The sequence below is a fragment of the Akebia trifoliata genome, chromosome 5, assembly GCF_017979445.1.
Source record: "Akebia trifoliata isolate Shusen 1 chromosome 5, ASM1797944v1, whole genome shotgun sequence".
Classification (NCBI taxonomy): domain Eukaryota; kingdom Viridiplantae; phylum Streptophyta; class Magnoliopsida; order Ranunculales; family Lardizabalaceae; genus Akebia; species Akebia trifoliata.
Genome location: NC_141379.1, coordinates 20,229,545 through 20,252,481, shown reverse-complemented (window position 1 = coordinate 20,252,481; position 22,937 = coordinate 20,229,545). Strand labels below are relative to the sequence as shown.

General features: G+C 36.3%; 2 long non-coding RNA genes and 1 other non-coding gene across 3 annotated transcripts; 1 reads left to right on the top strand and 2 right to left on the bottom strand.

Annotated features, from left to right (window-relative positions):
- Nucleotides 1–3,953: 3,953 nt before the first annotated feature.
- LOC147401618 (uncharacterized) lies at nucleotides 3,954–5,235 on the bottom strand. The gene is made up of 3 exons (XR_015178220.1): nucleotides 4,822–5,235; nucleotides 4,545–4,635; nucleotides 3,954–4,466 (listed from the first exon to the last, which is right to left on the bottom strand). It is a non-coding gene; the product is annotated as an uncharacterized LOC147401618 (long non-coding RNA).
- Nucleotides 5,236–6,448: 1,213 nt separating this feature from the next.
- LOC147401617 (uncharacterized) lies at nucleotides 6,449–8,537 on the bottom strand. The gene is made up of 3 exons (XR_015178618.1): nucleotides 7,339–8,537; nucleotides 7,177–7,232; nucleotides 6,449–6,989 (listed from the first exon to the last, which is right to left on the bottom strand). It is a non-coding gene; the product is annotated as an uncharacterized LOC147401617 (long non-coding RNA).
- Nucleotides 8,538–20,819: 12,282 nt separating this feature from the next.
- LOC147401616 (small nucleolar RNA R71) lies at nucleotides 20,820–20,926 on the top strand. The gene has a single exon (XR_015178975.1). It is a non-coding gene; the product is annotated as a small nucleolar RNA R71 (small nucleolar RNA).
- The last annotated feature ends 2,011 nt before the right edge of the window (nucleotides 20,927–22,937 follow it).

The window sequence follows — 22,937 nt, the reverse complement described above, 5'->3', positions numbered from 1 at the left end:
AGTTCTCAAATTGGAATGGATTGGGTTTCAGGTTTGATCCAATCCATTGATAATCCTATGGTCCATTTCCACCAACATTTGGGCCAAACACATTTTCAAAGACATTACGTAGGCAAGGGGATTATTATTAATTTATAATGGGATTATTATATATTATATTTACTATAGTATAGTGGGCTGGGCCACCCACCGGGCCTACATTCAAAACCCAAATCTAATCCTATTATTAAAAGGCTTAAATTGGCCCGGCCCGATAGTTAAATGAACATTGTAATTGAGCCCAAACCTTTTCAATAGCAGGCTGGGCTGGATCGGACCAAAACCTGACCCATTGACTGCTCTAATATAAATCATTCAACCCACTTTACATTATTCATAATCTAGATTTCTATTTAAATAATTATTATTTTTAAAAGAAATAAGGTGATTAGAATAAGTCATAAAATGGGTTGAATTTTATCTGAAATTCGAGTGATCCGAATTTAGAGGGTTTGGACTCTTGGAGTAGATTCGAAGAAAAATATGGATTGGATATGGGTTGATGTCCCTTAATCTGAGTAGGATCCAGGTCAAATATAGATCCGTTCTTATATCCGAATGATATATTGCTTTGAAAAAGGATAGCTATTAAAGTCTTAAATTTAAAATTAAAAGTTAATGGTGGAAAATAACTTTTTTTTTTCTTCAAAATTTATAGAATTATGTCCTCTAAATCCATGTAGTATCAGATCATGTTTTTCGATGCTATAAAGTGATCTCAACAATCTTTAGTAAGAATGGAAATCTTGCTAAGTTAGTAAGGTTAGACTTAGTCTAAATCTTAATATACTATTTTATCCCAAAAATCGAATTGATTCGCTCAGTCATCATGTATATTAATTGTTTAACTCACTTTCATTGCTTATTAAATAAATTTATATCTAAATAGTTATAATTTATAATGAAATAAAGTGATAAGAAAATATTTAATCACAAAATCACATTTATTTAATATAATAAATATTTAAATTAATAATTGCATTCAATTATTTATAACAAAAAATACATAAAACCAAATTAACTAAACTGAGTCAAAGTCGATCTTAGAAAAATACAAGGGTTGAGGTTTTTATTTATTTATAACTCCTAAGCAGAATTCCTAGATAAACCAAACATTAGAGTTTATTTGAAGAGTTATAACGAACTCCATCAATTCCAACTCCAACTCCGATTAACTCTTGCTTCCAAACGTACTCTTAATATTTTCTATAGCTGCTTATTCCAGCAGGATGTTGAGATCCAAGCCATCTTGATAGAGGCCTTACATGAGAGTAGAAGTGGAGTAATTTGCCGTAAGAATTAGGGTGATTCTCTAAAGCGCTCATGAATATTTTGGATTATTGAGTCAAAATGGGCACAATTATAAAAATTCAAAAATGATAGGAAACGTTTTCTATGGTTCATTGTCTGTGTAAATAAAAAATGTTAAACAGTTTAAGTTGCTAATTTGCTAAAAGAAAATTAGTATTCCTGGATGGAGTTATACTTTGATAAAAGTTCAAGTCGTGAGATGTCTTTTACTCATCCAAGACTTTTCAATTGTACAACAAGAGTCCGTTTGCATAAAAAGTAGAAATTAGTTAGAAATTTTTTTTTTTTTTGGGGAGAAATAACTTTAAAACAATATAAAGTAATTTTCTTTTATTTAAAAAAAAATTAAGATATTTACTTTTTAAAAGTAATTTTTTAAAATGAATCCAAACAAATTTTTTAATTTTTAAAATTAAAAAAATATTACTTTTTTATATGTATCCAAATGAGCTCCAAGTCTGAAGAATTAGGCTCTTCAAGAGGATGTGAATTTCATAATAGAAAGTGACAATTGCAATTACTTTCGGGTATGGAGGACAGAGGGAAGAGACATTCGACTAACAGCGGGTGAAGAACTCACCGACTGAAACAAAAAGGATGAAATTCAGTTTTGACAGGGCGGTTTCAATTTAGTTTTTTATGGTAAGTAGATATAGGGTAGCGATCCATGGCCAACAGTTTGGCAAACATTTTGGCAAACACATTTTTCAAAACATGGGTTAGAGGTCTTGGAATGGGCTGATTTTTGGTGAGGATGATCTCTACGGTGAGGAGATCATCCTCACCAAAAATCAGCTCATTCCAAAACTTCTAACCTCATCAAAAATGGTTTACAAAAAATGGACGGTTCACGATTTTTCAACTTGTAAAATGGGGCTAGAAGTTTTGGAATGAGCTGATTTTTGGTGAGGATGATCTCCTCACTGTAGAGATCATCCTCACCAAAAATCAGCCCATTCCAAGACCTCTAACCCATGTTTTGAAAAAGTGTTTGCCAAAATGTTTGCCAAACTGTTGGCCACGGATAGGGACCCGTAGATATATCTGTATCCAATTTTGCTCGGTTGTTGGACATATTTGAGAAAAATCCAATTGCTTCATATGTTCTATAAGTGATATGACGTTTAAGTATTCAAGGTGTGTGTTATAGGCACCCCACGAATTGATAAGGGCGCCCAGTTGCTCCCATCTATGGTCAGCCTCTCTCTCTTTAAACATGTTCCTTTTCTTTTTCTCTTTTTCTAACTATCTCCATTGTCTTCGCCTTCCACTGCCCCCACCCTTCTGGAAAAGAAACATAGTAAGAAAAAGAGGAAGAAGAAGGGTTTCTAGAAAAAAAAGAGGAAAGGGGGTGTAGGAAGAAGAAGAAGAAGAATGTGAATAAATCAAGGATGAGGAGGGAGAAGAGGAAAAGGAAGAGAGAGAGAGAGATGAGGGTGGAGGGGCGGCAGCAGTAGTGGTGCTCCGAGGAGAGAGAGAGAGAGAGAGAGAGAGAGACGTGATTTCTGGTTCTTCTAAGCAATTCTGAAACTACAACAACGGTTACTTCAAGGGTAACCAGCCTCCTAAAGATAGATTTTGGATAATGATTTCTTATACCTTCATTGAAAGCAGAACCAGTTGTTAAATACAACATTACCAATTAAAACTTCCTAAAACTACCACCCACTATGCTAACTTCCTCCTATAACTGAAGGAAACTACAACACTAAACTAACACTTCACACATAATAAACTGGAAGGAACTAAAATAGATCATGGGGAAGATCATGGAGAAAATCAGGGAGTAGAGGAAATGGACTGCATCAAGCCATCCATTTTCATGTCCCCTTAGCATGAACTTCGGTTGCAACATGATTTCCTCTCTCCACAATCCGACAGTCCAAATTTTTTCGAGGTTTTTGTTCGATAATATCATCATCATATGCAGATGGGAGGGTTGTCTGAATTTGGATCTTATTACCAAATTGCTTCATCAAGCATGAAACATGAAACACTGGATGTATTTTTGCATTCTCCGGCAACTTGAAAGGATATGCCACCATCCCAATCTTTTCTAGAATTTGAAGGCCATGGTATTTTTGGAGCTAACTTGAATGTCTTCCTTACAATGATAGATTCACTACAACATTTTTGGTCTACAACGGCGGATTTTTTCCGCCGCTATATTGTAATATTTCCGCCGGTACAAGATATTGCGGCGATGAGCAGCAGAAACAAGATCCGACGCTGTTGCCTCGGTCGCTAAGTATAGCAGCGGAAACAAGTATCAGCTGTTAAATGTACTATCTTTAGCGGCGGATATACATATCCGCTGCAATAGATCAATTTTTCAAATTAATAGAATATTCAACATATAGCGGCGGTTCCTCATATCCGCTGCAATAAGTAAATTTTTAATTAATAAAAATATATAGCACATAGCGGCGGATTTTAAGTTCCGCTGCAATAGGTAAATTTTTAATTAAAAAAATATACAGAATATAGCGGCGGATTTTAGGATCCGCTGCAATAGGTCATTTTTAAATTAAAAAAAAAATTATTTTTTGTCCTGAATTTAAACAAAGATCTGTATTTTTTTTTTTTTCCTTTAGCAATAGACCTAGTAAGTAATATAATCCACAATAAAAACACCCAATTAGACCACCAAACTTCACCTAATAATTCTGCTACTTGCAAAGAAAACATGGCAGTTAAGACTACAATCAAAGACTAATCTTCCCATTCCATTCTGATCAAACACCCCAATAAGTTCAAAAGAAGTAACTGAAAGCAAAAGATCAGAAAAAATATGAAATCTAACTTACCTTCCCATTCCATTCTGACCAAACACCCCAATGAGGAAACATGCCAATTTGGTGAAGGCCACCTATGTACACCAACCAAGATTTACACTACAAGTGAAGAGGAAAAACCTTAGTACAACTCCTAGTTGAACCACCCAGAAGTTTGCTCTGAATATCTCTAGAACGTTGTTGTTGACAAGCTTGAATAGATTTCTCCTGCTGTTGCAAGTACTCCGAGGTGCATGTTGTGATTAGATATGACTGAAGATGGAACATTACTCTGCTGTCTCATAGCACGTTGTACCCCAACACGAAGTTCTCCATTTTCACCTTTGAAAGCCATAAATTGCAGAGATGAATGAGAATTTGAACCCAAGTAAACTGAAGACTAGAGAAAAAAAAATCAACCTGAGAAAAATAAATGCATCCCCTGCAACAAGCCTTTTAGAGCTAACGAAAACACTCCAACCACTTTGAAGCAGATGCCTCCGTGGTTGACCTGGAATCTCAAAACAATTAAAAATAAATGAAAAAGGAAAAGAAGAAACTCGAGTAGATAAGAACTCGTTTTCTTTGTAATATATCTAGACTAACTAATGAAGATTATGACAGAGGCAACTAAGGCATTGTCACAAAACAAATTCATATGTATGAAGTCCATGGATCCACTGGTCAACATACATACCATTCAAGTTAACTTTTGGCACAAAAAGTTTAGAAGGCAGCAACCATCAATTAGTGGGCCCATCACCTCCCTATTTGTACTATATGAAATAGTAGAACCGAGTAGTATGTTCCATCCACCCATTCCAAGTAGAGTCCTTTAATCAGATTCAGTTGACAAGAAATCTTGAAGATACCTGTAGACGGACGGGGATGAATTTGAATGTAACAAAATCACACATGGGCCAGTACAAAAGACCATTCTTAAATGTGGGAAGCAAGTCCCACATTAGAGCAAGAAGACATGGTAGTATTGAAGACATTAGAGCAAGGAAACATGGTAAAGAGAGATTTCCCATACCAAGTACTAGCTCACATAGATCTTCATGCAAATTAAAAACTGCTACAACACAAACTCGGAAATAGGCCTCCGAAACAACAGAACCTAGAATCATTTTGAAAAGTGAAGACTTTGCTAGAATTTTCTCAAGGTAACATTGAAGCTTGGAGTAGCATTTAGCGTGCATTGTGTATCCTATGTTTGACTTTTTCATTTCCCATATTTTGTATTAAGTATAGTTAATTAGGGGGAGGAATCGTGTCAATCTCGGTTTTGTAAAGAGGCTTATATATATGGCCATGTATCTCTCCCATTTGCAAGTTAAATCAGTGAAATTTCAGCCCATTAATACTATCACTTAGCCTCATTTGCCTCATTTTCCTCTAAGGTTCTTTTATTATTGGCATCTCTCCCATGTGGTTATTGAACGTAGCTCTACTTGAGCTCTATCAACTTTCAAAGTACTTCTCCAGAAGTCTAATTTATGAGATGTCAATTTCCATAGATTACAAAATCCTTTTTATGTGTTAATGTATAACCAAATTTCATACATAACTACAAAATGAACTTTAAAATTTATTAACTTTTCACCCATTCTTCCCTTCCCCAATGACAACAGGATTTCTATTTTACTCCAGGTGCTACGTTTTAATAGAATACAAATGGTTGTATATGTAACATGAAGGAGCTAAAAAGTTGGTATAGATTTAAAAATGAAACATGAAGGAGCGAAAAAGTTGGTATAGATTTAGTTATCCAAATTTATCTAAATACTAAGTATATGCATCCATACAAAATGTGCACAACCACATACATGCATACCCTAAGTCACATACCCAAAATGTTTTTTTTCCTAGATGATGTTGTTGAGATGTTAGTATCAGAATAACAAAGAAATGACTCTTAGGCAACATTTCTATGAGAAGATATCTCATAGCATAGGAAATTTGAACAACAACCCATACAGTGGGAAATTTGGCTAGAAAGATCTAAAAGAAGTATCCAGAGTGATATACGAATTAGAAATAACAGAAATATATCCCAATTGAGTACAATCTGCAGGCCCGACACACATTCAAACTCGATCTTTAATTAGGAAATATATCCCAATTGAGTACAATCTGCAGGCCCAAATTTTAGTCATTTCCACAACACTTCTACCATTTCCATGACAATTGTATCAACTTCCACACTAGTCAAAATAATTTTGTAGGAAATGTTTCTCTCTAGGATGATCAAAATAGACACCAAAATCCTAATTAGCACACTCCTACCCACTCTCTTTGGACACCCAAATTTTCTGTCAATTGATTTTAAAAACCTTTTACTATAAAAATTTGAGAAAAAAAGAGAAACTTATAAGAACTGTGCTTACCGAACTATGCGTTCATCTTCTGTATCAGAAACTTTCTTAAATAAAGAATCTATCATCTCAACCTTCGGTGATTGTGTCTTCACCGATGCTCCATAATGAGAAATCAGTGGCCAATTCCTTGAGCTGACGACCTAAGAATTTTTTCACAAATTGAATCTAGATTTTGTTTTTAACATAGTAATGAATGTCAAGATAAGGGTAGATATACCTAGGGTGTGGAGAACCCTTGCTTGGCTCCTACCCATACTTTCTCCATAAATTCTCATCAGACAGGATATCTGAAATCTTGTCACTAATTGCAGGCACTTTGATGGTTCTTTTCACCCTCTTACAAACCATAAATCAGAGAACACTAGTAAGAAAAACTTCAAATACTCGCCTTCCAATTCAAAGACACAGGTGGCACCTACTACTGCCCTGGTGCAACAGTCTATTGGGATAGTAGCACCTGCTCTAGCACCTAAAGCATCATCTCCTAGTAGCAACAAAAGGTTGTCAAGAAGGTTGGTTCGTCCCAATTTCAGTGTAGTTTTTGTACTTTTTAATGCTAGATTTTTGTCTCATTCAATTTAGATGTTTGTTTACTAGTCTTATGCATTGCCTTCAAGTTTATTTCTGATTATATAGTGTTCTAAAAGCTATAATCCACGTAAAGAATATACCAGTTCTTCGGGTTAGTTGGCTATGTTGAAGAAGCCCATTTATTCGAACAAGATATCTGAAGGTCAACACATAAAAAGCATACGGTCAACTAAACATTGTCCATAATGTCAAAACGAAAGTATAATAGCAATCCAAACCCTCTATGGCCCCCCTTTACTGACCTCAAATCCTTGTAGTTGGGATGCAAATTTGTTTTTATTTTCCTTGTGAATGGTAGGTAATATAGCAGATCAAGAGATCCAATGCGAATGGGGCTGTTGATAAATTTGTGAAAGGCCTGATGTTGTAACATCACTTAAGGTCTAATTCAACTAGGCTTTTGCAGCAAGTGGCAATCGTCAATAACCCCATTCTAGTGATTCTCAGCAAATTGATAGACTGAAAAGTTCATATGTAATACCTGTACCACCTGCAATCTTATGGTAGATGTTCAACCTCTCATGGCCTCCTCAATGTATTTGTTAATCCACTAAAATAGAAATTCCTAACAGTTTCCCAATGAAACGGAAAACAATTTCTGGAAGGTGAGGAAAAGAAGTTTGCATGACAGACAGCATTTACTAATGAAAAAAAAAATGTTACATAATAGACAAGAATTCAAAACTAGAGGCATTGTTTTGTTCCTTCTTTTTATTTCTCATTTAGATACTTTAAAATATATCTTACCCTAGATCAATATATAATGACAAAAACATTGTTGACAATTGACAATGATTATATAAAGTAAGACAGAAATTTTGAGTATTTCAAGAAGCACAACTATAAAGTATCAAAACAATGGGCAAGTAAACTAACCACATTCAACTTCTTTGCTAGTTGAGGAATGCCACATCGTTCAGAAAGACTATGATATACCTGTAATAGATAAATTATTAAAATTAGTTTGGTAACCTTTTATCACTAGTAGTCTAATAAATAGTGTTGGCCATCATTTGGTGAACTAGTGGTTCAAGACCTACATGTCAACTCAGACACCCTTTCCAGCAAGTTGGATGTTTTCTTTCGAAAAAGTAGAGAGATCCTAAAGGATTTTCTAGGTAAGACAGTGATTTCCACAAAGAAAACAAAAGATTTAACTGCACCCAAGCCTTGCCTGTAGCACAATCGATTTACATACTGAAATTGCAACTATGAGATCATAATTTCAAAATCTTAGCTTACTAATCCTATAAAGAAAAGTCAAAAAGAAAAGAAAGTATGATTTGAAAAAGAAAACCAAGAAATTTAGTACTCATCAGTACAAAGAACCAATAACACTGTCTAATCCTCTGATCAAAGGAGTGTTAACTGAACTTCTTTTTTGGGGGGGAGGTGGGATCGGTGAGTCTGCTTTTAATGAGATCAGTAACTCGATGATGGTGGGAATGGAACCCAGGTTTACACCTTCAAAACTGAACATACCTGGGAGGCCTATAAAAGGATTTTCTGTTTTTTGTTTTTTTATTGCCTTTTATTCCTATCTTGTTGGATTTATGTGTGTATTCTCACGTAAATTGATCCTTTACACAGGCCCTACCCCATCAACATGAGCCTAGAACTGATTTTTGGTGAAGATGATCTCCTTACTACAGGAGATCATTTTCTGGAAATATCAGTTCAATCTAAAGCTTGTAACACAACAAAAACTGGAGTATAATGTTAATGGTAAAATGGATGGCCCAATTCTTTTTTGTCATGCACTTACGCATATGTATAGAGCAATCATGTCTGCTAAAATCATGAAGAGCAATCAGCCATCTTAATTAGTTAAACATCCACCTATTATCAAGGGAATGTAGTTTTGAAAACTTAGCAAAGCTAAAGAAACTGGATTTATTTCCAAAAGATATAAACCAATTGATCTGAAAGGTTTAATGCAAAAATATAGTATCACCATTTTTGCTATTTTGTTTCATATGTTCAATATGACTGGGAAAAAAAAAGCTCATCCTAAATTGGTACTCACCAAACATGAATGGCGAGGATCTAGAATTATGAATTGTAGAAGTAGTCATCGTTTCACTTGCCAAACATGCCCATTGTAGATCATAAAAGAAACCAAAATGTAGAATACAACATGGATGCCAAAGCAAGCAACTTCAAAAACCATTCACTCTCTCCCTCTCTCTCTCTCTAATCTATAGCATCACATTAGTACCCAAAACACCACATCAAATTTGCTTCCTTTTCTTTTCATGTTCCCTTATTTTTCAATTAGTATTTGATTGCCTTTTTTCTTCATAAAACTTCAATTCATTGATTTTAGACAGTTTTGGACCCATAGCTTAGTTGATTTACAGATTGCAATGGCACTTTGAGGTCTTGGGTTCAAATCTAGGCTTACCGACTAAAAAAATAGAATTTGAAAAATGCACCTGATAAAAAAAAAAGAAAAAAAAAACTTAACACAAGAAAAATAGCAATGCATAAACAATTTAATTTTCAGTTTTATCGTCTGCTTTTGTTCCTTTTATATTTTTATGGGGTGGTTTTTTTTAGCTTTTTCCAGAAATGTCCAAAATCAGGAGAGTAACAAAAATGAGTTGAAATTACAATTTCTTCATAGACATAGAAGCAAAGAACAAGGATACAACTTCTAGCAAAAGTGCATACAAAAATTGCCTCCTGGTGAATGGCCATAACAAATCAGTCCATGATGAAATGTCAAAACTACAAGACTTAAGATTTGGGAATGAAACGATAAATCAATAATAATTGAGATGATAGAACTTTAATTTAAGTCTTGTTTTTCAGTTTGCTAGAAATTGCATCCATCTAAATACAAGAAAAGATATATATATAATTGGATTCCAACATCAAAATCTCTAAATCTGCCACATTTTTACCTTTGCCACCACCCATTATCAGGTGGATTGATAATATACCATTAGGTGGGTGCTAGGCTATAAGCAAAGAAATATTGTATATTGATCTGACAGTCTGTTTATTGTAAAAGCAGCATAGTATGTAGAAAAAACAGGGTTGAGAGCATTAAAGATTGGCACCAAAACCACCATGTTTTTACTTTCAAGTTTCAAATATGTTTTTACTTTCAAATTTCAAACATGGAAGATCTATTGAATGAAGTTACTTTCTATTTACATGCAATGGCAACATTTCAGATTTTTACTGCAACTAAATGTGCAATGGTAAAGGTTCAAACCCAATATCTCAAAATTGTAGAAAGAACTTCAAGAACATAAATAGTTAAGCAGATAAGAAGGCTCACCTTGAGAATGTGTTTTGCAGACTTAACAACAATTTCGACAACACAAAGATCCCAAATATAAGGTAAATGCCTAGTCATATCAGCTATCTGGAGAACATGATTCGGACTCATCAGAAAGAAAAAGTAGCGATTAGATTAAAAAAGAAAAAAGAAAGAAATATAACAAATCTTCAAATTGGAATTAAGAAAGGCTTATTTTCCTAATTTCTACAGCTTAAGAGAAAATGCATGGAAAAGGCAGTTAAAGAAAGCATCTCGACCATCACAAAGAAAGCATTACAAAGAAAGCATCTCGACCATCACCTATTTCTTATTATGCTCTTTTTCGAAAAAGAACTCATTATGATACCCACCTTTTGCAGATTTCTTCCAACCTTTTCCCTTGCCAAAATTTCTCAAATCACAACTTCGTCACTATGGATGCAAGATATTATGGAAATCACCAACATTCTTAAAAAATCCCATTAGTATATCACAAACTTGGGTACATCTCTAAAGTATACACCAAAAGTGGCCTACCAAATGAGAAATAACATAGTGCAACCACATAATTACTCTCCTTAGAATCTCTTCAGATCCAAATTTGGTCTAAGAAAACTAGAAATTATTTTCACAATGCAATTGAGTTCTAAGAGTGGATTTGTTTTTGCCAATTGAGCCGCCAGATGTGGTGCTGGCTGCCAATCACACTCAACAAAATTAATGCCAAAGATCTCAATTGCCATTGCTCAGCAACAACAATTTTCCAGAGAGTGTTCCCAAACGCAGCCTAAATGTATATTTGAGTAAGGAAATCACAATATAAAATCATGAAAGTCTGCACTTAATGCCCTAAAATTCAAGTCCTAAATACACAACCATCGGAATATCAGATAGACACAAATCTTACTTCTTTAGCATTTCAAGTTCTTGGAAAAAAAATTGAAACATAAACGTGAAAAACAGAGAAAAAAGAGAAAACCTGAAAAATCAATCTGGAGAGAAGAAGCTTCCTTTTCTCGAAAAGAATACGGATTTCTATCAATATTTCCATGCAAATTATCTTCCATAGCTACTAGATAGAACATTATTAAGAGACTAATAAAAAAATGCACAAAAGAACACAATAAAACAGAATCCAAAAGAGGAGAAAGTAAAAAAATAAATGCTCAAACGAAACCTTCGAAGCTTCGCGACCAATGTAAAGTGTCATCTCTGATTCTAGTAAAGAGTCATCTAATTTTCAAAATCTCATACGAAACTCATCAAAATCTCCAAATAAAAACTTCTTCGCATCAAAATGGAATCCCCTAACATTCTTGATATCTCGTCTCCACCGTTAAATAACAAAAAAAAAAAAGAAAAAGATACTCAAATGGCTCTCTTTCGGCAAAACGATCAACAACCAAATGGATCTACAAGTGAGTAAACTCTTGAGCTGAAATCATAACTTAAAGAGTGAGGACAACCCTAGCAGAAACTCTACTTCCAATCTAAGAGAGATCGGAAACTTGAAATCTAATAGCATCTGAGAGAGATCAAAACCCTAGAGAGTCGAAATCCATTGCGTCTCAGAGAGATCAAACCCCTAGAGGTTGATTCCATGGATGTTGAAGGGTCGGATAGAAATCGATGGGTTGCAAAGAGTGAGAAGGAGATGTGAGAGGGAGAGTGAGAGCTTACCAGATTTTAGAACTCGTCCTTGTCGAAGAGATCTCACAAGCACAAGCACCAATAGACGAGAGAACGAGAGAGAGAGCGACAGACGAAGGAAAGAGAGGGAAAATGAGAGGGAATGGGGAAGAGGAAAAGTATTTCGCGCCTTTAGCCTCTTCGTTTAGAAAGTTTTACAGCGGACTCTATTTTCCGCTGCAACACATCTCGATCAATGGTTGTATATGGCTCCTATAGCAGCGGACTTGTCTATCCGCTACAAAAAAAGCTTGGTTATATGCCACCTATAACAGCGGCAACATTCATCCGCTACAACAAAACGCCTTACTGCAGCTGAAATCAAAATCCGCTGCTACTGTAACTAGAGTGGAAATGTTATACTAACAGCTGCGGATAATAAATTCCGCAGCTATATTAATTTTAAAAGAAATAAATCAATTTTTACTGGCGGATTTATTAATCCGTTGCTATTTTTAAATTAAAAAAAAATTGATAAAGACAAGAATTTACTGAACATAATTTTTATTTTATTTTTTAGTGGCGGATATACCTATCCGCAGCTATATTCAACTTAAAAAATTTTAAATTAATTTTTTTTGTGGCGGATATACTAATCCGCTGTTCTATTCAATTAAAAAACAATTTGCAAAAAAGAGAAGAACTCACTGAATGGAATTTTTTATAAAAAAAAATTGGTTTTATAGTGGCGGACATAAAAATCCGCTGCTATATTCAATTTAAAAAAACTTAATTAAAAAATTTTATTTTTAGTGGCGGAATTACGAATCCGCTGTTATATTCAATAAATAAAATTTTGATAAAGAGAATTCATTAAATAGAATTTTATATATTAAAAGGTTGTTTTTTTAGTGGCGGATCTATTAATCCGCTGCTAGATTCAATTTATATAAAATTAGATAAAAAGAACAACCTGAATAGAACTTTATATATTAATTTTATTTTTCATTTTTTAGTGGCGGATATAGTTATCCGCTGCTATATTCACTCAATACGCACTTGCCACTAAGCACGGGTTCTTATAGCGGCAGATAAAGTAATCCGCTGCACAAGATATATCTATAGAGGCGGATAATATAATCCGTTGCAAAAAATTGTATTTATAGCGGCGGATAAAAGTATCCGCTGCTATAAACCGTCGCTGTAGACCAAAAATGTTGTAGTGATTGTTGACGATAAGGTTGCAAATGGAGGAAAACCATATCACCTTCTTCAAATGATCTTTCAGTGTAGTGCTTGTCTACCATGGACTTCATTCTTTAGTGAGCCACTTGAATATTCTCTTTGAGAATTTGAAAGACATGGTTTCTTTTCTTTATGACCAGCTCCACAGCTTCTACCTTGGTGGTACCCTTGACATAGGACATCAATCGAGTGGGGCTACAACATAAACAACCTCATATGGGGTAAGGCATGTGGCAGTATGATTATTGGCATTATCAAAACTCAGGTACTCGTATCATACTACAAAAAGCCTTTGAGGCCCACAATCACCTACCCATACGATTGTTGTATTATGATTGTGGGCCTCAAAGGCTTTTTGTAGTATGATACGAGTACCTGAGTTTTGATAATGCCAATAATCATACTGCCACATGCCTTACCCCATATGAGGTTGTTTATGTTGTAGCCCCACTCGATTGATGTCCTATGTCAAGGGTACCACCAAGGTAGAAGCTGTGGAGCTGGTCATAAAGAAAAGAAACCATGTCTTTCAAATTCTCAAAGAGAATATTCAAGTGGCTCACTAAAGAATGAAGTCCATGGCAGACAAGCACTACACTGAAAGATCATTTGAAGAAGGTGATATGGTTTTCCTCCATTTGCAACCTTATCGTCAACAATCTATCAACAATAATAATACAACAATAAAGAAGGTAGACTATGCATCCGCAGTCATCCCTTGAAATCTATAAAAAAAAAAAGCTCAGCATCCAGGACAGCGTCCAGTTTTGTAGTCCCAGCAAGATCAGCACCCGGGATGGACAAGCCGACAGAGGGAAAAGCCTGAAAAGAAAGACAAAACACGTTAAAAGTATAAGCTGATATACATGTAGGATATGAATATAAATGACTGAAATGAAATTCCTTACCCAAGGAGGTGTCGGAGGACGGGCAGAGGTCCTCGCTCCATCCCGGCATCGATGATAATCCTGAAAAGATCACAAGAAAACCAATCAAAAGTAGGAGAAAAATAAGGTACGATCTACACAAGAATGAAAGAGAAAATAACATACCATCTCAGCCTAAAGACGGGACTCCTGCAAAGCCATCTCCAGCTCCAACTCTTAGATACGAGTTGCTTACTCCTCAATGCGAACTGCCTGCTCGTCCACCTCAGCCCGAGAGGCTTTCCACCGGTTCTCCATCTCTATGACCCTCGCTGCCTATGCCTCAATAACATCGTAACCTTCTCGAAGGCGATGAAGATCATCAGCCTGAAATCAAAAATACAAAACATATGAGAACAACCAAAAGAAAGAAAATGAGAAATAAACAAGATCCATACCGTAACAACGTGCTCTTGGATCAGGACCCTTCCGATCTCAATAATCTTGGCATAGGCAGTGACTATATGCATAATGCATCCAATGGACTCCTCTCTGAACTAGGCATGAAAGTCACCAACCCTCACCAAGCTAGTAGCATCTACGCCCCTCGCCTAGGCCAGATACTAATCTGCCATCATAGACCCAGAGATAGGTCCAAATGGAATGAAAGGGATGTTAAGGCTTTCGTTGTGTTGGCAATACAGACGCTCTCCTAGATAGAATGTATAGCGTTGGTCGCCAATAAAATAAGGGTAGTACTATCATCGGGTATAATACCGATAGGAGTTCCGCACTTTTTGCCACCCGTTGATAGTGCGTGGAAGATTTCAAAGTGTGACGAAGAAGATCTACAAAAGAAGAAGATCAGACAACGAGCACAGATAACCTCAAGTTAAAAAAAAAATAGGGATAAAAGGTCAAAAACACTCACATCTCAAAGACAACATCGATCAATGTGGGCCCGAGTACTCAGATGACTGCTCTTGATCACCTTGGCATCCCGGGTAGCACAAAAGGGATAACCCTCATCAGGGTGACGTCATGTAGGCAGATAGAAGGGAAGTAGACATGGACAAAAATTTGAAAATGGGTAAAGTGTTAGGCAAGGAATATGAAACTAAAAAACAAGCAAACAAAGAACAAAACTGAGATATATTTTTCTCAATAAATTGCCAGAAGAAACGAGTAGAAATCCCAGTTCCACGGGGTGTAGTGATCCCCTCTGCCACCTGATCTAGGCCCACCAGAATGATGCCATAGATCAAGCTCCCCCAATCAAAGTCTCCAATATGGTCGATGTCTCGCATCACCGAAAAGATAGTGGTGAAGATTAAGGAATCATCTTTGAGGAAAAAACAATTCATGATGAAGAAAAGGAAGCAGATGTGGAAATCAATATCGAAATCTCTATCACCGAAGTAGGTTGTTCTCTCTCTGTAAGTGTGAGGAGCCTCATCCTCTCCTTCGACTAGCAACAAACCCATCAAAATCTCTATACTAAGCCAACCCATCTTCCCTACGATGGAGGCAGGGACTCTAGCAATACCCAACAACTTGCCCACCTCCTGTACGATCCACATAGATAAGGGCAAGGGCTCTCCGTCCATTACAATGCCAGTGATCGCCACAAAATCTGAAGGCCTGATGCCTATCTTCACCTCTAACATATGAAAAAAATGTATCATTGGAAACCATCGCTCGACCATAGCTAAGAAGAGCGGACGATCAGCCCTAAGAACAGGGATCTGCAAAAAGGCACCAAAACCCACCGTTGAAAATTGTGTCCTGATGTCATCTGAGAACAAAGCAATCGTAGACAAGAATGGCCTTCACCTCCCCCTAAAGCTAGCTGACGGATATGGGGTAGGGATACCTAATCGAACCAGCATTGACACATGTCTCCCCAATCCACGCAAGAATAGGTATCCGGAATCCTCTCACTCTCCTCATGGATCTCAACCTTGGGAGCCTCTCGACCAACTCTACCTGTTCCAACGGCCCTATCTGCATGGCCTTTACCCCTGGTAGCCCTGCTACCTCGTCTACCACTAGCTCGGCTACTCTTACCACCAATCTGGTCCTTAGTTGGACTGCTAGGTGAAGTACTTGTGTCGTCAATTCGGTTCCCAGAAGAAGACCTAGCTGTTGAAAAAGAATTGGGTCTCCACAAAGACTGACCTGGCCTGCTCGACTCAGTTGCCACGCCAAACCCCAAAGCAAAATGAGTCCTAGTCCTGGGTCTAGCCTCCTCCTCCTCATCAAATGAATGTCACACTACTCAAATCCGTCACTCTCTCCCCATCTACAAACTACCAATGTGTCAGATCAACTGTGAAAAACCCTATGATCGCCTATCCTAAAACGACCTATTGAAAACTTAACCTACCTTACTCATCTATCCAAACCTATTTGTATCGAGCTGTGTTGACCAATTTGCCAAACCATAGAGAACCAACTTCAAACCCGACTATAAACCCATCTACCCCACCCACTTAGTCCACCTAGTCAAAAACCAAACCAACGCCAACCCATGAGTTCCAATCAAAACCCCACACGAGCCCAACACACTATGAGTCCGACACCAACATTCACCATTATCTCGTCTACACCTACCAAACTCAAAATCAAGACCCAGTTCAACCTACCTCAAACTCACTTTGTCTCATACATCCCCAACTAACCAACAATGATTCATTTATCTAAACCCCCAGTTTCCCTACATAAACCAAACCATAAGTTCCTAACAATAGAATAAGAGACGTGGAAAAGAAAAAAAGATAGGATTCAAAAAGAAAAAACATGGTCGAAGATATTGCCAAATTAAAAGCATGCCACCAAAAACCCCGACTCCATTACCAACTTCATTAGTCCCACCCAAGAACCCCCCGTCATGCCATTACTCGACCTTGCAAGTCCATCGTATCCCATCTTAAACCCCTAAACATCCGACTCGTTCCATGTTCAATACAAACCCCCAAAACTCTCAAAACTTTCCCCAAACTCACCATACCATTTTCAAACCATTCCACCTAAACCATCCAAACATGTTACCCACCTTTCAAATACACCCAACAAACATTCACCCTCATCATCCTCTCCCATGGCTCAATTCCTTGAGAATTCCCGACCAAACCTTTAATCAAGGTGCCCATATCCACGCCATCTACCCAAAACCCAAACTAACCAATCATCCATCACAATCATACCAAAATATCACTCAAAGAAAAGAACAAAAAAATGTGTGTCTGAAATAATATTCACTCTCATATCATAACGCAAACAAGCAAAGAAAAGGAAAAATCAAAAAGGAAACATGAAGAGGGAACATGGATAGGTTTCAAAAGAAAAAAAGTAATAAACAATATTTCCAAATAAAAAACATGTTAGAAAAAAACAAATGCAAAACAAAAAAAAAGTCGACTCGCATAAACCCCTCCATTCTAATCCAATCTCAAAACCCTCCCTCCAAAATAATTTTGAAAATCATCTCCCTCAGTCCTAAACACCCTCAAAATAGTCCCAAGATCATCCCAAACCACCTCGATGGAATTCTTACCCCAAAATAGTCCCTGAATCTCAAACCAATCAAACAACCCATCCACTCAACCCAGTCGACACTTCCCTAAACAGTCGACACTTCCCTAAATAGTCTATCCAAACCACCACAAATTCTTGACCCAAAATAGTCCCCAACTCGCTTGCAACAGTCCCCAAATCGTTCTCATTTGTAATCGTCTCAATGCCAATACTAATCTTATCAATCATATAGCATCACACATCAAAGTAAAAGGCAATTCCCAATCGGGTGCAGCAATAACAAGAGAAGATATCAATTTCACTTTAAAAGTTTCAAAAGCATCTAAACATTCTTTGAAAAAATCAAAAACTGCATCTTTTACCAACAATTAACAAAGAAGTTTAGCAATTTTAGAAAAATCTTTAATAAATCTCCTGTAAAATCCTGCATGTTCAAGAAAACTTCTAACTCCCTTAACATTGATAGGCGGTGGAAGCTTCTCAATTACATCAATTTTTGCTCGGTCCACCTCAATTCCTTTAACAGAAATTTGATGTCCCAACACAATTCCTTCTTTTACCATAAAATGACATTTTTCCCAATTCAAGACCAAGTTTGTGTCAACACATCGTTGCAAAACCAAAGAGAGATTAGAAAGATAATTATCAAAAGAAGAACCAAAAATAGAAAAATCATCCATGAATACTTCAATGTATTTTTCAACCATATCGGAAAAAATTGACATCATGCAACGTTGAAAAGTAGCAGGGGCATTGTACAATCCGAATGTCATTTTTTTATAAGCAAAGGTTCCATATGGACATGTAAAAATGGTCTTCTCTTGATCCTCTGGTGCTATTGGAATTTGATTATAGCCCGAATATCCATCTAAGAAACAATAATAGTCATGCCCGGAAAGTCTCTCCACCATTTGGTCAATGAAGGGCAAAGAAAAGTGATCCTTTCTTGTGGCATCATTGAGTTTCCGGTAATCTATACAAACTCTTCATTCGGTCACCGTTCTTGTAGGTATAAGCTCATTGTTGTCATTCTTCACTACGGTCATACCACCTTTCTTAGGAACCACTTGGATCGGACTTACCCATGAACTATCTGAGATTGGATAAATTATACCTGCATCCATAAGCTTCACAGCCTCCTTTTTCACCACTTCTTGCATGGAAGGATTTAATCTTCTTTGAGGTTGCACCAATGGCTTGTAGCTCTCTTCCATCAAAATCTTGTGCATACAAATAGATGGGCTAATTCCCTTGATATCATCAATAGTCCATCCAATAGCTTTCCTATGCTCCCTTAAAATCCTCAATAACTTTTCCTCCTCCAAATCATTCAAAAAAGAGTTAATAATAACAGGATAATAACAAGACTCTTCTAAGAAAGCATACCTAAGATGTGATGGCAATTGTTTAAGTTCAAGTTTAGGAGGTTCCTTTTTAGATGATGGTTCATTAACATGCACAACTCCAAACTCTTTAAATTTAAGTCTTTTTGGAAACTCACAAAGTGGCAAAGTATCAAGATTATTCACACATTCAATTATATCTTCATCATCACTTAGAGTTCCTAAAATTCTACCATTTAATATGCAAATTTTCAAAGGTAAGGGAGGAAAAAATTCATTAAAATTTTCAGCTACTACCTATCCAAAATACTTATTGCAAAACATGTATTAACATCGGAAGGAAATTTCATAGCCTCAAAAACATTAAAAGTTACTTGTTCATCTTGAACCTTTAAAATCAACTTACCTTGATGAACATCTATGAGAGTTCTACCTGTAGCGAGGAAAGGTCTTCCCAATATGAGTGGAACATCCTTGTCTTCTTCCATATCCAAAACGATAAAATTAGCAGGAAATATGAATTTATCCACTTTTACCAAAGCATCCTTAATAATGCCTCTAGGATGCTTGATAGATCTATCTGCAAGCTGTAAGGATACCGTAGTAGGCTTTACTTCTCCTAAATTGAGTTTCCTGAAAATAGAGAGAGGCATCAAATTAATACTTGCACCAAGATCACATAAAACTCTATCAAAATTAAAATCACTAATAATGCAAGGAATAGTGAAACTCCCTAGATCTTTTAACTTTTGTGGAAGCTTTCTTTGAAGAATAGCACTACATTCTTCCGTGAGCATAACCTTCTCATTATCTATCAATTTCCTTTTGTTTGATAGAATCTCCTTAAAGAACTTAGCATATTTCGGCATTTGCTCCAGCATATCTACAAAAGGAAGATTAAAATGTAAGTTTTTAAAAATATCAATAAATTTAAAAAATTGTTTATCTAAATTTTACTTTCGCAATCTTTGAGGAAAATGAATGGGATTAGAAAATGGTTGTGGAATAGGTTGTTGAATAGGAGCGGTAGCATCTTGATCTTTAGGAAGAGCAGTTTCACCCTCATTTGCTTGCTTGCTACCCCCCTTTGATTGTTCTAACTCCTTCCCACTTCTAAGACTTATAGCTTTCCCATGCTCCTTGGGATTCTTCTCAGTATTACTTGGGAGTGCTCCTTGAGCTCTTTCCGTCAATAGCTTGAAAAACTCCCCAACTTGATGTTCAAGGTTGCGAATACTTGCACCTTGATTTCTGAAATTGGCTTGGGTATCATCAATGAATGCATTGGTCTTTTGCATGAATTAGGTAAAGACCTCTTCCATGGTTGGTTTCTTCTCTTGAGATTGAAAAGAAGGAGGCGATTTTTACATATTCGCATTGTTGCTCCATGAGAAGTTAGGATGGCTCCTCCACCCTTGATTGTAGTAATTGGAGTTAGGATTGTATTGTCTTTGATTGTTGGCCACATAATTCACTTATTCGGAAGAATTTGCTTCATATGGGCCTTGACACTCCAAAGTAGGATGATTCCCTGCACAATTATCACAAACTACATTAGAAATTGCAACAACATTCATTTTTTTAAAATTATTATTTAAAATAGCAACTTGAGCAGTCAAATTAGTAAAAGCATCATGTCATGAACTCTGGCTGTCCTTTTCTGTGCATTCCTATCAGATTTCAGGAAGTTGTTACTAGCCATGACTTCAATAAGTTCATATCTTTCCTCCGGTGTCTTGTTGAAGAATACTCATCCACTTGCTGCATCCACCATGGTTTGAGTGTTTGAGAGCAAACCGTTATAAAACGTTTGCACTTGCATCCATAACGGTAGTCCATGGTGCGGGCACTTCCTTAAGAGATCTTTAAACCTCTCCCAAGCTTCATAGAGAGATTCTTGATCTTGCTGCAAAAAATTGGTTATATCGTTCCTCATTTTCGCAGATTTCGATGGTGGAAAGTACTTAGTCAGAAAGGCATTAACCAGCCCATCCCATGTAGTAATGGTTCCTGAAGGTAGCGAGGACAACCATGCCTTAGCCTTGTTGTTCAATGAGAACGGAAACAAACGCAGTCTTATGGCATCATCAGTCACCCCATTGTACTTGAATGTATCACAAATTTCCAAAAAATTTGCAATATGCAAATTTGGATCATCATTAGCCAACCCCCCAAACTGAATCGAAGATTGTATCATCTGAATGATGGCAGGCTTGATCTCAAAATTGTTTGCTTGAATAGGTGGCTTTCGAATGCTAGAGACACCCACATTAGGAATAGAGTAATCCTTTAGTGCTCTATTCGGGACTGCATCTCCACCACCACCATTATTCTCTTCTTTCGCCATTGCTAAAACTCCTTGTTTAGCTCTTTGCTTGCGCTCCCTATTTAGCCTTCTAAGTGTCTTATTGATATCAAAGTTGATTGGCACTAAATCCAAGCTACTTGTCCGTCTCATACACTAAGAAAAACCTGAAAAGAGAAAAATGAATAAAATAAGAATAAATAAAAATCAAATTAGCAATAAAAACAATTGGTATTAATATTAGTAATCTTTAATCCCAGGCAGCGGCGTCAAAAACTTGATGCGTGTGATTTATGCTAGCAAGTGCACTAATCGTTTCAAGTAATAATATAAGATATCGTTCCCATGAGGATTAAGTTACTAAGTACCAAAAATAATCACTTAAATTGCTATTTGATGAATCGAGAATTGTAGAATTACAAATTGAAATAACAATGAAATAAGAAAGAATAGATTCTTTTGGATTAAAAACCTAAGGCTTTCGACTTCACTACAGATACTCCTACGTAATTGATTATTCAAAATAATTCCTGCTTTGCCTTATTTGGAAGTTTAATTCCCTAAACCAACTAGTGTTTTCTCTCGAAATACGCTAGATTACTCCTTTAAATATTAACTCAGCACATCTCTATGTGAATTTAAATACCAAAGAGTCATAAAATCTGTGGAATTATTGTAAATTGAATTACTAACCTCTTAGAACATGCTAAAGTACCTCTACCGTTCATTCATTCCAACGTGATCTATTTTATTGATCTAACTTAGATTCTAATTCTCATTATAAACCTAGATCAATAAATCAATCAAAACTTTGGCCTTTAGAATTGATAGCATTAAACTCAAAATAGACACACAAATAAGTAATTGTAAAACAAGGAATTGAATTTGTATAAAAAAATTACGAAATTCTATCTGAGTTACATCTCAACCCTAGAAACGAAATTTAGTTCATAATGAAATACGAAACAAACATCTTGAAATTAAACATAGAAGAAAGGAAGAATAAACCAGTAAAATTCGAGATTGCTGTAGCAATCACTTGATCTCCTTTCCCTCTTCTTCTCTAGCCTCCAAGATATCCATATTTTCTAAAAAATCAACTACTTATAGCCTCCATACGTTCTGAATACAATTAGGGTTAAATCCCTTTTAAATCGGATCTAAACGATATGATAACAACACGAGGCGAAGTGCAGAAAAGGAATCGCGCCACGCGCCGCGGCAGGCATGTACCCACCGCTACGGCGGCTAGCTTCTGTCTTGGGGCCTTTGTTGATTTAAATACGAGTGCCGCGGAGGACTTGTATCCACTGCTGCGGCGGCCTCTGCCTCTTGTACTCCATTCTCCGAAACTTCATCTTTTCTTCCGATTTCACCCCGAATTGCTTCCTTTTCGTATTCTTGACCATTTATTACCTAAAACAATAAAAAGAACGATTACTAAATAAAATCACTCTCAAGTTAGCAATATGTCAGGTAAAATTACATAGAATAAGTCGTTACAAACCGACTTATCAGTAACACACATGCTCCAGACTTTATGGAAGAACAAGGAAGGAAAAAGAAATCGTAAGAGTCAAAGAGAGAAATGGAAGAAGAAGATAAATTAGAAGGCACGCAAATTTTAACATTTAAAATTTCTTTC